The sequence below is a fragment of the Canis aureus genome, chromosome 3, assembly GCF_053574225.1.
Source record: "Canis aureus isolate CA01 chromosome 3, VMU_Caureus_v.1.0, whole genome shotgun sequence".
In the NCBI taxonomy this organism is placed as follows: Eukaryota; Metazoa; Chordata; class Mammalia; order Carnivora; family Canidae; genus Canis; species Canis aureus.
The window spans coordinates 10017666-10033634 of NC_135613.1; the positions used below are offsets into that span (position 1 = coordinate 10017666).

At 40.7% G+C, this 15969-nt stretch overlaps 1 protein-coding gene across 27 annotated transcripts in view; it reads left to right on the plus strand.

Moving 5' to 3' along the window:
• Positions 1-15969, plus strand: part of ZFHX3 (zinc finger homeobox 3) — a 527663-nt gene that overhangs the window by 7816 nt on the left and 503878 nt on the right. For 2 of the 27 annotated variants that reach the window (XM_077888953.1, XM_077888943.1), the window contains exon 1: positions 6603-6891. The exons of the other annotated variants lie outside the window; for them this stretch is intronic. The gene's annotated coding sequence lies outside the window, so the exon portion shown is untranslated. Of the gene's footprint in view, positions 1-6602; positions 6892-15969 lie in introns of those variants that run through there. 27 annotated transcript variants of the gene reach the window in all.

Genomic DNA, 15969 nt, shown 5'->3' on the forward strand with positions numbered 1-15969 from the left:
TACACCATAGCTGCTTATAATTATTGATTTCACAATGGTTATACTGGGTGGATTGGAGTGGTGTGAGAAAGAAAGCAATTTGGTAACTGGTACAATAACAAACATTTCACAAAAGAAAAACTTTAAAGGATCAATAATCATTTGGGAATAACAAATAGCTTCACAAATTATTAAGTAAATGCACATTAAAACAACTATGTGGTAGCTTTCTTCACCCTCAAAATCATTTTAAAGTATAATAATCAATGTTATCAGAGAAAGTGACCTTGACTCTTTCATTTGCTGCAATTGGGCTTAGAAAACATTTTAGGGAAGAATTTGGAAATTTGGACCCAGATTTCCTAAAATAACAAAAGCACTTTGACCTATTTTTTTTTTGTCTGAAGACTAATCATAAAGAAATCACAATCATAAGTAAACAAGTCTGTGTTTAACATTTTAGATACAAAAATCTGCATTGCAGGACTGTTTTTAATAGCAAAAAAAAAAAAAAAGCCACTGAAATATTAGGAGTGAGGTGTGATGTTGAATAAATGGTAGTACAATTATGGTATATTCATGCAGGCAATATTCTTTAGCTATTAAAGATGGTGGCTTGGAGGCCTGGGTGGCTCAGCAGTTGAGCATCTGCCTTTGGCTCAGGACATGATCCCAGAGTTCTGGGATGGAGTCTCACATTGGGCTCCCCAAAGGGATCCTGCTTCTCCCTCTGCCTACATCTCTGCCCCTCTCTCTCTCTCTCTGTGTCTCTCATGAATGAATAAATAATCTTTTAAAAAAAATAAATAAAGATGGTGACTATCAATAGTGAAATATGGTCATAAGTCAATGTGTTTATCCTTTCCTTTTGGTGTCCAGAACCACCTGTGTCATAAAGCAAGCTTCTAAGTCTGCAGGGATCTATCTCTGGGTTTGTTGTTCTGTTTCATTGGTCTCTTGCTGTGACACCACACTGTCTTAATCACTATAGCTTTATAAGTCTTGAACCTAGTAGGTCTAATTCCCCTGACTCTGGATGCTATGTGAACAATAGATTTGGGTGGAGGGACAAAGGGTGAACAAGTGAGACACCGTTGTAGTAGTTGAAGGTTGAGGTAGCAGGGGAAAAGTTTTTGGAAAAAAAAAAAAAAAAAAAAGAAGTTACTCTAGTGCTCTACCAAGCCCAGGGTAATATAGGGCAATAATAAGAACTTCTTACCCCCATCCATCAGCAGCTCAATAAAATAAAACTCAATAAAATAAAGCTCAATAAAAACAACTCCTCTCTTCTCAAACCAGTTTTAAAATTATGAAGGAGGAGAAATCAGTTGCTAGGCAGAGTGTTGAATTTAAGGCTCTTTGTCCCCTAACTCACCCACCATGTCTTCCATTTATGGACTGAGATACAGAGGAGGTACATACACCTCCCCCAACTACCACATCCCATTGATCTTTCAACTACAGTTTCCAGAAAGTGTGAATCGTCTCGTCTAGTTGCTGCCATTATAAACACTGTGAATTAGGACTTCAACATTGACTTGAGCCAATGGTGAAAGAAGTGTAACATTGTTACTCACACAACAAACATTAAGAAATCCCAAATGGTTTTGCTTTTTTAGAAGAGCTAATAAATGATGTCAAGGGGTTTCCTTCCTTCCATGAATTAAAGTTGAGCAAGTAGGTAGTGAAAGCCTTGCTGACATGGCTGAAAAATTCTATCGAAGAGCTGATTAAAGGTCTGGGAGAGAAAATGGTCCAAGACCATTTTCTAAAATAATTTTTCAGGAGTTTTCTACAGTACTAAAGAATTACAAGTTAGTAATGACCTTCTTAAATTTGAACTGTTCTAGGATTTAAAACTGTAACTTTAATGATTATGATCCAGAACAGCATGGAAAACTTGTTGGTTCTATACTAAATGTGTGTGTGTGTGTGTGTAGGACATGTATATAATATAAAGTAAGAGGTAGGTATTATTATCTTTAAAAAGAAACCAAATGAAGTATCAAACATAACTTTTTAAAAAGTTCCCTATAATGAGAAGAAGGGAACACAATGAAGAGGGCCATGATAAATGTCAGGAGTTAAGCTTGTTGGACTATACCTTGTTTTGTACATTTGGCCTTGAAACTGTGTGAAGATTTACATAATTATAAAACAGAAACAAAATTTTAGAAGTCATTCTTAAAATCAGGATGAAATAAATAGGCCCAACTATGTGTTCAATGGGTGGTATGACCACAGAGATGGACTTGTCTCAATGAACTTAAAACATAGTAATTGGACGTGTGTCATTAAGGATAAAAAGAACTGCAAAAAAAATATTAAAGTGTTTCCAGTAATGACATTAGGGATAGTTATAGTGTCATTGTTATTCTGGGACCATTGGGTATATAGAGTGGGAAAAAGCAAATAATTATTTAGGTTAGCATCACAGAAAACTGAGTTTTCAGCATGGGTAAAAGGAAATAGAGCAAAAGGATCCAAAAATTAAATTGAAACCTTATAATTCTGAACTTGAATAGAAAGTATCACTATTAACTACTTATACCATATTTTATCTTAAATATATGTGTGCCTCATAGTTTATATAATTTACATATTAGGTTGTGTATGTGTGTTTCCTTAAACAGTGATGAGCACATTAGCAATGACCTACCCTAGCATCCAGATTGTGGTCTCTAAATATCACTTATCAGTGAAAAATTCCAGGGCTCCTAGGAGAAATGGCTGATTTCAGGTCTGCAGCAAGAAATAGACAAAATGAACTTGGAACATTTTGTCAAGCCAGAAAGCAAATACTCATGAGCCAACTTGAAGAAGCTTCTAATGGCTAAACATGACACAATACGATTACCAATGATAATAACCACAATTAATTTCATTGGATTTAAATACAACAAATTAAATAGGCTTAGATTTAGGAGTTCGTAATTTTTCAAAACGACCAACCAAACAAAACCCAAAGACTCGAGGTAACAAAATCATGGGAAACTCCTCTCTATGGAAGTATGCCAGTTTTATTAGAAAAAGTTCTGAGGGATGGGAAGAGGAGGGGGAGGAGGTTGGAATGATAGAATTAAATGATCACCATTTTGTAATCCTTAATGGATCCAGGCAAAAATCATCAGTGATGATTCACATCAGGAAAAGAGAGCTAATCAAAACATTAAACCCCTCCTGATAGAGATACAAACACCACCACCTATGAAGTAATCTTTCCAAAGAAGTGAATCTAATGAAGCCTCTTGATCCAAAAGCCACTTTACCAAAGATGAGAGGAACAGCAGAACATGTAAACACCACCACGAGGATAAAATCTGCAAAATCCAGGCTGTTTGAAACTCTACAGGACACATGACCCAGTTTCTTCAACAACAACAGTGAATTTCCAAGGACAAAAAGAGTTTGAAAGGGAACCTATTGATTAAAGAGATTTAAGAGACCTGGCAGTCACTCTCCAAGTACAGAACCTTATGAGATCTGGATTCAAACTTTCAAAAGGTAAAATTTGAAAGGACAATCTGGAAAATTTAAACACTGACTGGGGTATCTGATGATGTGAAAGAAAAATGTGGGGGTGTGATAATGGTATTAGGGTTATGCTTTTTAAAATATCTCGTTATCTTTTGGAGAGGTATACTAAGATAGTTACAGATGAAGCATATCTGACACTGGCTTCAGAATCATAACAGCGTGGAAACTGGGGTGAGCAATCAACCAAGACTATCCATGAGTTGGTGAGTGTGGAAGCTAAGTGATAGGGACATGGAAGTTTATATTTTTATATTATGAAAAGTTTTAAAAAGACAATCTACATAATTTCATTTTACATATGTATATAATTCAAAACTTGGCATTCTTTAGGAAATAACCAATCTGCCCTCTTAGGCTTCACTTTTTGCCCCATTGTGGGCTCTCTTATCTTCTCCATTAATTGCCTCCCTTGCTTCTGCTGCCAACAGTGAGTTGATGGGCCACCGGCAGGGGCTGGAGGAGCTGGCTAAGCTGCTATAGCCCAGCCTGCCCCGTGCATGCTACATTCCCTCCACATTCACGTTGCAGGAGTACATGGAAATCCCATCAGTTTTATGTGCAATAATGTAGAGTTTATTTTAGCAGCATCACTTTTTTCAGTAACTTTGTGAGTCATTATAGTCCCAAGTTTATACAATCATTCATAGTCTGAAAGGGTTAGCTTAAATTTTTTGCTTAGACTTTATTGTATAGGGAATTCGTAGACCGTAGTAGTGACAAAGAGAGGAGTTTCTGAAGCTCTCTAAATTTCTACACCAAAGAAGTATTCAGAGGCATGGCCTGAGGCACGGAAGGAGAATTTTATCATGTACTGCTTCATTTTGTTCTTTAAACAAGGATGATCTTGTGCACCCACCCCTAGTAGGACTCATACCTTTTGCTTTTGTTTTGCCATTTCCTCTCTAGCTGGACTGACAGTGGCTTGATTTTCTGGCTGACAGGAATTGAACAGAGAGGCAAAAGAGACAGAACGCCATATTGTCCACATATCCTGGCCCCCTTAGACTCTTGGGGGTCAACCTTCAGGGAATCTCATTTGGATGAGCCAGTCCTAAAAGGCTCTTCCATAGTGCCAGCAGGGGCCTCTATGGCACCTAGGTCGCTGGAGGTAGAATGTAGTTGGACTCTCGTCTTGTAATCCATCTCACCCAAAATTCCTGACTCGAGAGCTCTGCTTCATAAAAGACAGTACAGTCAAGCCAAGGGGCCATGGAATGAATAGCCACCCAACTGGTGAGAAATGGAAGCTGAGAAGCAATCTGACAATTTCTCTCTCTTAAATTAGAGAAAATGGATCTGGAGACTTTGGGAACCTCCCAGCCCCACAAATTTAAGTCCCTAGGCCCAAGTGCTCTAATTCTTCACACTGGAAAACTTAGAAGCCTCAGGACTGGCGGCAACTACAAGTCTGTCTCTGGATGCTCAACTCATTAAACTCTGTGAAAGCAATTTGACAGCATCTGGGACGTGTTTTGTCATTAGGGGTGGGACTGGCACTGTTATTTATTTTAGCTGGGAAGAGGTGTGTGTGAAGGTGTCTGCATGCGAGAGTGTATGTTTCAGATGTAGGTGTCACTGAGTTTGTGTGTGTTAGGAAGGGGTGTGAGTTTTTTGAGGGCTTCATCACTATTTTTGTCTGGTGTGGTTCCTCCTAGAGAAATGGCCCTAAGCCCCTGAGTTTAATTCATCTGGCAATTCTGTGCTTTTCTTCCAACGTTACTAGAATCATCCAAAGCACTGTCCTTCCTCTCGACCATTTTGACCAGATCATTCTGAGCAGCCACAGAGAATCATCTCTGAATTTTACATGCCCCTGTCCTTTCACCTGGAGGAGGGGGTTGTCATTCTAATCGAACAACAACTTTATTACATGATGTGAGGAGTAAAATCTCCTGAATTACTTTCACTAAATTCCAGTTTAAATAAAGTCTTGCAAATAATTACTTGAACATAAATTATTTACCCATTAATTCTTTATTTGAATTTGGAGGAATTCAAATATGTTTTCTGGCAAGGCCTTCATGATAAATGACTTGCTTAATTGGCAGTAAGAGTGTTATTCTTATAATTTCTAGTGTATAATAAGCAGAACCCAGCCATTTCTGTCTCATGTGTTCCTTTTTAAACCCTTTATCTCCCTTAAAAAAATCTTGTTTAATAGATCACAGACATGATCTTTTAAACTGTTTTCAGTAGTTATGCAAAATCTTCACAAAAGTACTGGTGGGCAGACTACAGGGACTTCTCGACTTTAATCAGCTATGAGAGTAGCAGGATTTAGAAGTCATTTCTCAACTCAGGATCACCTGCAGAAAATGAAAAGTCCCAGGGAAGACTGCTGAGTATAAAATGCCATTGTGTACATAGACTTTTATGGACTCTGAAAAGCCCTTTGACTCCTTGGAAATAGAAGCTATGTTGGAAGTGGGAAGAGTAGAAAAATTTGTGTGACATGCGCATGTGAACGCAGCACTGATGTTTAGGCTTAAAAAAGAGTGAAGAGGTCTGGGAAGGGGGCTCGTAGCCACTGAAAACCTTAACTGCTTGCCCAGAGGGGCTGGGCCGAGACCTTGAATGGGAGGGAAAGGGCATCAAGATCAGTGAGAGAGACTTTGAACTGTGTGCTAGTGACATGGACTTCAGAGCCCCAAACCAGACAGCAATAATCCAAGAACTGGAGCAAGGTATGGAAAATGGGCTCGGCATGAGGACGAAGAAACCATATTTAAAGGAAGCATGATAAAGGATAACTACTGTTTAGGAGAAGCTGTAGACCTCACTAGTGTCTACTAAAGCAAACCGAGATGGGTGACATGGGGTTGCAAAAAGCCCACTGGTTTCTGCTGGCAGATGGAGCTTCCAGTCCTGCCTATGGCACTTCTCATTATGTGACCTTGAGCAACTCATTTCACTTCTTCGGGCTCAGTTTCATCACCCATACAGTTGGGGGTTAGAATGGCAGACTTTAAGAACGCTTACAGATGTAACATTCTACAATTCAACAATGATGTAGAAGAGGAGAGAGTTTGGCTCTCTAAAAGCACTCCAAAGTTAGAGAATTATCTCCCAAAGTTTTTTTCTTCTCTTCACTCCTAAGCATCTTGCAGCTCTGGGGAGCAGCCACCCATGCATCTATGATAGACTGTCCAGAAAACAGGAAAGGACCCATCAAGTCGTACGATGGCTAGATGAAGAGGAGAATGATCTAGATTTTATCGTGGCTGGGGAGGTTGAATTTCAAAGCAGTCAATACCAGGAGAAAAGAAGCAGCAGTCTCAACCATAGCCCAAGATTGCCTCTTGACTGAGCCCGGGCACTGTGCTCTCCATGTCGACCCTGGAATGGAAGCCTCTCCCAGTTGACCCTAATAACATGGTAATCACACCGACAGCCCTACCATAAATAGAGAGGGGGGAAAACTCACAGCCAGGAAATTTGAGTTGAGCCTACATCATATTATGGGGTTAGCACATGGGCTTTACTGTACACTGGCTAACCACGCCAGGCACCTCTGAGCTTCCTATTTATGTTCATGTACCACCCAATTAACACCCCATTAATGGCTGCACACATACATGGGCTTTGCCTTGTCACCACTGCCCTGCAGCTCTTAACTCCCCCCAACCTGCCTTCCCATATAATAGAACCTTAATTAATACTCTCCCATTCAGCCAGAACACAATCTGTTAAAAAAAAAAAAATCAAATGGTTTTTGATGAGAGGATGTATGCAACTTGTCAAGTGTAGCCATTCTGTGGGTCTCAGAAACAGACACCTAGGTGAGAAGCTGGGTGGGTTACAGGGACATGTGCCAGGTGGCATGAAAGCCATCACCATACAATTGGTTTTCTGACTGGATTTGAAGTATTTCCAAAGAAAGGCTGCTGTTGTCTATCTGTTCTCACTGGCACTGGTCTTTTATGGTTATGCGGCAACCAGAAACCAGAAGGTTGAGGTGGGAAGCTGGGAGCTCGGTGTGAAAACTCCTGCCTTGAAGTTGCAGTTTCAGGTGATGAATAATTCCTTGCCTTGTAGCATGGAAGGAATCTTTTGTGTGTCCTAGAGCCATATCACAGACAGACTGACCAAGTGATATATTGAAACGATTTCGTAGGTTTGGTTTCCAGGGCCTTGGAGCTTCAAAAGGGCCTTAAATACAATCTCAAAACCAAGGAGGGACCATCCTCATTCTAAGTAATTAAGCGGAGTGTTCTATAGTCTGTAGTATATTTTGCTTGGTAATACATTGCTACTTGATCCTGTCTGTGCATCCAAGTCATTTGGAGCTTGATAAAAATACAGATGCAGAGGTGGGAGCTCCTGAGTATGAATCTCGAAGAGTAGCTAGCACCTACCATTTTAACAGGCATGCGTGGTTTTATTGCACAGTCAAGATTGGAAACCTCCAGCAGGGTGCTTTATGGTTAAGCCAGAAACTTTCACCTGTGTCATTTGGTGAAATTTTGGTTCTCCCTACAACCTGTGAGACAGGAATGCTTTCCACATTATTATTGAGAAGCCAGGGAGAGAATTGAAAAGCTCCAGTGCTTTGCTCAAGGGCACAGGGCTAGTAGGTACCCGAGGCAGCCTGGACCTCCACTGCAAGGACTGTCTTCATGGGGCCTGCGTAGTTGCTCAAGATCTGTCAGTTAGGAGCCCCCTGCTTGGTTTAAATCTCTGCAACTGCCATCTTGAAATTCTTAATAATTTTTGAACAAGCGCACCACAATTTCATTTTGCACTGGGTCCCACAAATCATGTAGCCAGTCCTCCTGTGTACATCGTGTTGCTTCAACCATTAAATCCATGCTGGGGAATAGGGAGTGTTTCCCCCCAAAGTGAATCCCAGTTCCAGAAACGTTAGCTTACGTGTGCTAGATTGGCGCCCCAGGGGAAAATAATAACAATATATGAAAAGACTTCCACTTACTGAGCACTGTGTTCTGAGCCTTTCCTAGATTTGATCACCTCATTCTCACAACAACCCAGTATCATTATTGTCACCATAATTTCCAAGTGAGGGAACTGAGACACAGAAAAATTAAGTATAAAAAGAGAGGTCATGCCTATATGATGACAGTGGTTCTGGATTCACATCTCACCTCTGCCACTTATCAGCTGTGTGACCTTAAGCAAGTTACTTGACATCTCTGAATTTCAATTTCCACAACCAGCAAAATGAGGGTAATAATAATTGCTTTAGAGAATTGTTCTGAGCATTAAATGAATTAATATGAACAGAGAGTCCAGCACACAGATACTCAATGAATACTGGGGCCTTTAACAACCTTTGCACTCAAGAATATTACCCATTACATACCGAAATAGGTATTTAAATGGTACCTTACTTAAGGATCTGAAGTGTTTTCACAGCACTGGATAATATAGTCAAGGTGCAATTAGCCATACATTATAATATTTTTAAGTGATTCAAGTGACACTTCTTATGTCTAAGTGTAATCTTTCCCACTTTAGCATTTATCATAGTTTAATAACTTCTGAATGCTGTTGAATTAAAATACCATTCTGTCTGGGGACACATTGACCCTTAATGTGGTAAAACTCATCCAGAGCTCAGCTAGAGCCTCGCAAAAGGCTCTCCAGAGCAACTGAACTCATATGCTCTTTGGACAAAAGAGAAGACCCTAAGTAAAGTGGAGAGAGTCTGTGACCTTCTGGAGAAACCAGACAGCTTCACACCCAAGTGAGGAAAAGGCATAGGCTAGGGGCTTACTCATCATAATGATATCTCAACAACACTTTACAGAGATTTTTTTTTTTTTTTGGTAATTCTCCCATACTTAATAAGCTCATTTGATCCACTTAACAACCTGTGTGGTAAAAAGATGTGATGTTAAGATTTTCTTCAATGGTCTCCTCTATATATGCCCAGCAGAGTATGCCTACCATATGCCTATATCCTGTATTCAGTGCTGTATGTAGATTAACCCTCAGAGCTCTCATACAATCTGCAGGGTAAGTAATACTGCCCATTTTACAGATGAGAAGAGTGAGGCTCAGTGTCTAGAATCAATGTGCTTGATGGTGGAGGATGCCAACCCAGAGTGGGCTGGCCAGAGCCTGTACACCTTAAGTCCTTATTCTTTCCATCCTCAAGCCATATGTTCTTCATACTCTTTGATGAGAAGGAAGAGGCCAGGCATAAGGAAGGTGGTCAGTAAATCCTCAGTGAATGAAGAATGTGAGCTGGATAGAAGAATACTATGGCCTTGTGAACTGGCTTGAACATGTGACCTACTCAAATGTACCATTGTTCTAAATTATTTGAAAGCTATGAAATATTTTTTAGGGGCAACTTTTCTTTTCTTTTCTGTATTGCATGCCATTCTTCCTCCTTCACGTCCTGAAGAGAACCAGCTTGATTTAAGGGCATGTGGTCTTCTTGGGCAGTTAGCCATCTTGGTTCAACAGTTTCATGAAAACTCTTTCTGTCTTGTACATCTCAGACCTGGCTCAACACCCATGGACTGTCATTCTCCCAGTGACCATTCCCTGGGAGAGAATTTAATATTTTGTAAGCCATGTGAGGTCATTGAAGAGAGAAATCCCTTCATTCTCCAGAAGTTTCCTGGTGAGCCCCTTGGGACCTGGGCGACTAGATGAAGATTGCTCACTAGGTGAGAGAGGAAGTGTGTACATATGTGTGTGCATACACTTGCACTCAGTGCCCATTCCAGCAGAGTGAGGGCAAAGGACCCCACAGGCAAAGTGTTCATGATGTGCTTTCCCAAACTGGGTGCTCAGAATGTTGGGAGATAGTTGTTAGACACGAACCCTCCAGCTGTCTCAGAGAACATTAGAATCCCAACCACAGTGGAAGATCGTATGAGATATGGTGATTTGAACTGGACTCTGTAGTCTTGACATGGTCATAGAGCCCTCTGAGAAGTAATGAAATCTTAGAGCCGGGAAAGAATTTTCACATGCAATCCACACACACACACACACACACACACACACACACACACACACACAGTTTTGTAAGTAGTATCAAGTGATTTGTGAAATCTGTGAATTCCTCTATAAAAGTACTGCTCTATGACATTTCTTTCCAGTCTCAAACAGTCTCTAAGACCTATGTTTTTCTCTTTTATCCATTGCTTTCTGTCACTTGTTCCACTTACAGGTCAAAACAGGGCAGGGTTATATTTTCTACAGCTTCTTAATTCACCGAGTTATATCATAAGTCCTTTTCCATCTTCCTGCAAAATCTTCAGAATGACCATTTCTCATGGCTGCAGAATATCCCATCTGGTAGCCATCTCACCCTTTTCTTAAGGCCTCTGTTATTGGTGGACATTGCTTTGGTCTCTAATTTTTGTCTATTTTAAGCTAATATTTCAGCAAGCAGTTTGCCCCCAGCATTGCCCATTCCTTGTTCACACTGTCAAACCTTTTCCATTTTCTGGAAGTATAATGGTGGCCATCATTTCTCTTTGCTTGATTTAAATGTATTGCTCTCTGTCCTTCCTGCCTGACCTCAGTGCAGTGCCTTTCTTCTCTACCTCCTCACATGGAGGCGTGATTCTATCCCACCTTGCCACCACCAGTTGTTCCTTTTGCTTCTCTCATACCTTTGGCTTTTCCCTTTCACCATGCCTGCCAGATTCCTTTCGTCTAGATCAGTCTCGCCTCCATGAATTTGCAAGTGCTGATTCCTCTGCCTGGAGTACTCTTTCTTGCTACCTGCACCTGGGAATCTGTACCAAGCGTTAGGCTGAGAAGAGCCATTGCTTCACAAGATGACGCCAAGGGGACAATGTGACTTTCCATAGGGGCTATAGAGCGTTATAAGCTGAGCTCCGGAGGGCTCATGTGGCTCTGTGCCCATGCCTAAGGAGTCAGTCTCTGCAGAAGTGGAGATTTTCGGGATCTTTATAGGTTCCCGAAGCAGACCTGTGTACTGGAAAGAAGTCAGTGTTTAGAATGGGGCTGACATTAAATCAAGTCACAGCTCTGCCATTTACTAACTCTGTGACCCTACATATGTTGCTAAACACCAGTTTTTTCCATCTGTAAAAGGCTTCGTGAGATGTTCCCTGGCCCGGTGTGGAGCCCCTTCGTTAGTGTCTCATACATGGTCTTTCTCCGCTGTCACGAGCCTTCCCAGGCTGGCAGCGTCTGGCCTCACACTTGGCTCAGAGCAGACACCCAATAAATATTTGTTGAATGAATAAACATTGACTGGCAGCTCTAAGGCGTGGGCACTGGCTCTCATCTGCATCCTCGCTTGTTGCAGCCCGGGCCAAGCAGTAGAGGCCGGGAGCCTGCAGTGGCCCAGGGCGATCTCTACTTGAAGCGATTGGGAGCGTGCACACAGCCGGGCAGCAGCTGTCCCCACAGAACCCGCTTGGCTGGGTGCCTCCACAGAGACACACTAATGGTTACAATCCCTCCTGTTCCTTCGGCCGAGTGCCGCTCTCCTCAGAACATGTGGCACTTCACAGAGTTCATCTCAGGGACATGAGGGGGACAAGTGCCACACACTTGCCGGGTGCCCTGTGGAGGCTCATGTCCTCTTCCTGCAGGTGGAAAGATGGCAGAGAGTGCTTTCAACAGCTCTGCCACCATGGGGCCTAGGGAGCTAAGTCAGGATCTCTTTCTGGTCTTGGTGCATCTGGGCAATTCCATGGGCCTGGGTCAGGCTCAGCTGATCTTGGCCGGGCCTCGTGGATCTATCTGCAGTCCCAAGGTCTAGGCTTTGGCTCTGTCACTTTTGTGAATGGAAAAATGTCCCCCCCAGTGGCAACTGTGAGATGGGAAGAGGGAGATAAAACCTCGCAGACCTAGACTGCTCACTAATAAACAGTGCAAGTCTACAAACTTCTTAAAACTCAGTCCCAAGGGTTTAAAACTATACAGAATAGGAACGTCGTGCAATTCCCCAGCTCAAGTTGGGATGATGGTGGGCCAAGAGGTTTGCTATGCCCAGGAATTCTGCAACCATGCCTCACCCAGGCTAGATCATGCTCCTCTGTGATAGCATCCTGTGGTTTTCCTCTCTGACACTTGGCTGATTTGTAATGATTTATTAGCTTGATTATACATATAATTACACATATAGTCTCCTTGACCAGACTGAAAGCTGTGAGGTCTGAGAGTACTTTTGTGAGGTCAGAGAGTACTTTTGTCTAGTTTACCAGATATATCTATATATCTATATCTATCTATCTCCATTATAGATAGATAGATATATATATATATATATATATATATATATATATATATATATATATCTCCATTACTAAGTACACAGCACTCAACAAGTCTTTGCTGAATGGATGAATGAATTATAAATCTCAAATGAATAGGAAAAAATAAGCCAACAAAAATCAAGTTACAGGAAAGGAAACACCTTGTATCAGGATAAAATGGCATTTATTCTGGATATACCTAAATGAGAGCCTTACTTGTAATTTCGACCTGCATTTGTACAGTGATATTAGTTATTCTTTGTTACACAAAATTGATAATGTACATTTCTATCACTCTGTAAGGTCAGGGATCTATCTGTCTTGCTTACCCATTGTATCCTAGGGGTTAGCATACTACATAGCACAAATTATGTACTAAATAAATATTTGCTGAAGGATAGATGGAAGGAGACTGCAGATGCTTTAAAATTCATCAGTCCATGCCCCATTAATTAAGAATATTGGATAATTAAGACATACTCTTATTGAGTTTTTCTCTTTACATTTTATTTATTTATCTTGTATTTATCATCATTCTCTGCCTCATCTAGAAAGAAAAATTGAAGTGCCAGCAAAATAAGTTTATTATGTACTATTCTTTTACTCAACAATTATTTATTATGTGCCTATTTTAAGCTATGCACAGGGTTTGGTGATGAGGCTGTAACGGGAGAAAAGACAGTTCATAGTGTCTGTCCTCGTAGATGTTCTAGAATTGAAAACAATTTGGCCAACCAAGTCAGTAGAATCTGGAGTAGTGTTTAAAATATGTACCAGTTAGCTTTTGCTGCATAACAAACCACCCCAAAACTTTGTACTTGAAAACAAAAACCATTGATTTAATTTGTGACTCAGCTTAGTCGTGTCAGCAATTTGATCTGAGCTCATCTGGGCAATTCTGCTGACCCAGGTCACATTTAGCTGATCTTGGCTAGGATTCATTTCAGAGTCTGCAGTGAGCTGCTAGGCTGGCTAGGGATTGGCTGAATGTCATCTGGAGTACCTCAGTTCTATTCCATGTGGCCTCATTTTCTAGCATGTTAGCTGTGACTTATTCACATGGACATCTCAGGGTTCCAAGAGGTTGAAAATGTAAGCTGCATGGATGCTGAAGGCCTAACCACCAGAACCCACACAGTGTCACTTCCGCTGTATTATTTTGATCAAGAAACATACAAGTCCAGACCAGATCCAAGTGATAGAGAAATAGATTCCACCTTTGGATGGAATGTGTTACAACGTATTATGGTCATTTTTGAAATCTACTACAACGTATATTTTATTATGATAAAATTCCATAACATAAAATTTACCATCTTAACTATTTTTAAGTGTACAGTGCAACAGTATTAAATACATTCATAATGTTGTGCAGGCATCACCACCCCCTATTTCCAGAACTCTTCATCTTGTAAAACTGAAACTCTCCCCATTAATAACTTTCCATTTCCCCCTCCCCCTAGCCCCTGGCAACTACTATTCTACTTTCTGTCTTTAGGTCCTCTATAAGTTACTCATATAAGTATAATCATACTGTATTTGTTCTTTTTGTAGCTGACTTTTTTCACTTAGCATAATGTCCTTAAGGTCTATCTAAGTTGTAGCATTTGACAGAATTTCCTTCCTTTTAAAGACCAAATAATATTCCATTGTGTATATATGTGTGTATACACTACCTTTTGCTTATCCATTCATCTATTGATGGACACTTGAGTAGCTTTCACATTTTGGCTATTGTGTATAATGAACATGGGGATAATAATATCTCTTTGAGTTCTTACTTTCAATTCTTTTGGACTTTCTGCACATATTCACCAAAACATGTTTTAAATCTTTTTATCTTACTTTAGAAGTCCTCACTTGTATATAAACTAAGCATGATACTTAGAGAGATACGGAGCTGCCAGGAATTTTATTTGACAACTTTTGGTAACTGTTTTAGATTCCTTAATTCTGAGAGCCTGTCTGCTTTCCCCCTAACCCCATATTAGGGTGATGCTATTATTCATTTTCACCTCCAAGAGACAAAGACTGCTTCATCACTGTAAACGCATGAGGGCAGTATCAGTGGCTAGTGTTCAAGGACCCTATTAGTCCTGCAGCATCTTGCATCAAGCTACATGTCTCAGTCATATACCAGGTATTGAAATATTAGATGAATTCATCCACAGTTCTGGATATATCTTTGTAGCTCATTTGTAGTATCCTTCAGAACACTCTGTGAAGTGTGCCATGTGTGTCTGGTGAGGTCTGACACCCATTAGACACTACTGCTGTAATTGGATGCACCAGGCCCCATGAGCTGGTGCCTAGGTGTGAATTAGATAGAGATGTTTTTGACTGTTCCTCTGGCCTCCTGACTCTGTTCCTGGGTCATCCCATGGCAGTCCAGGCCTCCAGGCAGCATACCTGACCTCAGCTGCCCAAAGATATGGGTAAAACAGTAGGGAACTGTAACAGCTCCTGTATCCTGTTTGCAAACTGACAAAACACTGAGCTCTCAGTGATCTGAGCTTCTACTGATTTCCTCTCCTTGGATGCAGATATTCCTTGGGTAGAGAGTGTTGAGGGAACCAGAGATCCTGGGGAGACAAGGGAAAGCGAGAAGGCATGTAGCCCAGGGTGGAAAGCCAAACCATTTTTGGCTACCATAATTTCTCCCAAATCATGTTGGAACAAGTTGTCTGGGAGGGATTTCCCCTCCGTGAGGATATGAGAAATAAAAGTTGCTTACTAAGTCCCTCTGGGTGCACATTCTTCTCTGAGGGAGCTTAGAAAGCAAATCAACACATTGATTTAGGTTGGTTATAAGCACAGAGGCAGGGGGATGGACTGTGTGGTTAGAGGCAAGTTGACTTTTTTTCAGTCATTGTTTACGGATAGAAATCCCTCGTTTTGGCCATGCTGTTGCCATGTGTTATGGGGGGAACTGTCATCCTCATTTTCAGATAAGTAAAGATGGTCATTTTAGCGTAATGTTGCAGTAGAAAGTCGTCTCAAAAAACTATATATTATCTTTGAGTGTATATATATATATATATATATCTGTTATGTAGAAGGTTAAAAAAAATAACTTTTTTAAATGGATGGACACCACACCCCTAATTTGTTCACCTCTACAAAAGTAGAAGGAGATCAGAATTGGAAATGGTAATGAAAGAGAACTTGAGCTTTATCTATATTAGTCTATTTTTTTAAAAAAAGAATGGATTTCTATGTATCCTTTGTTATTAAGAAT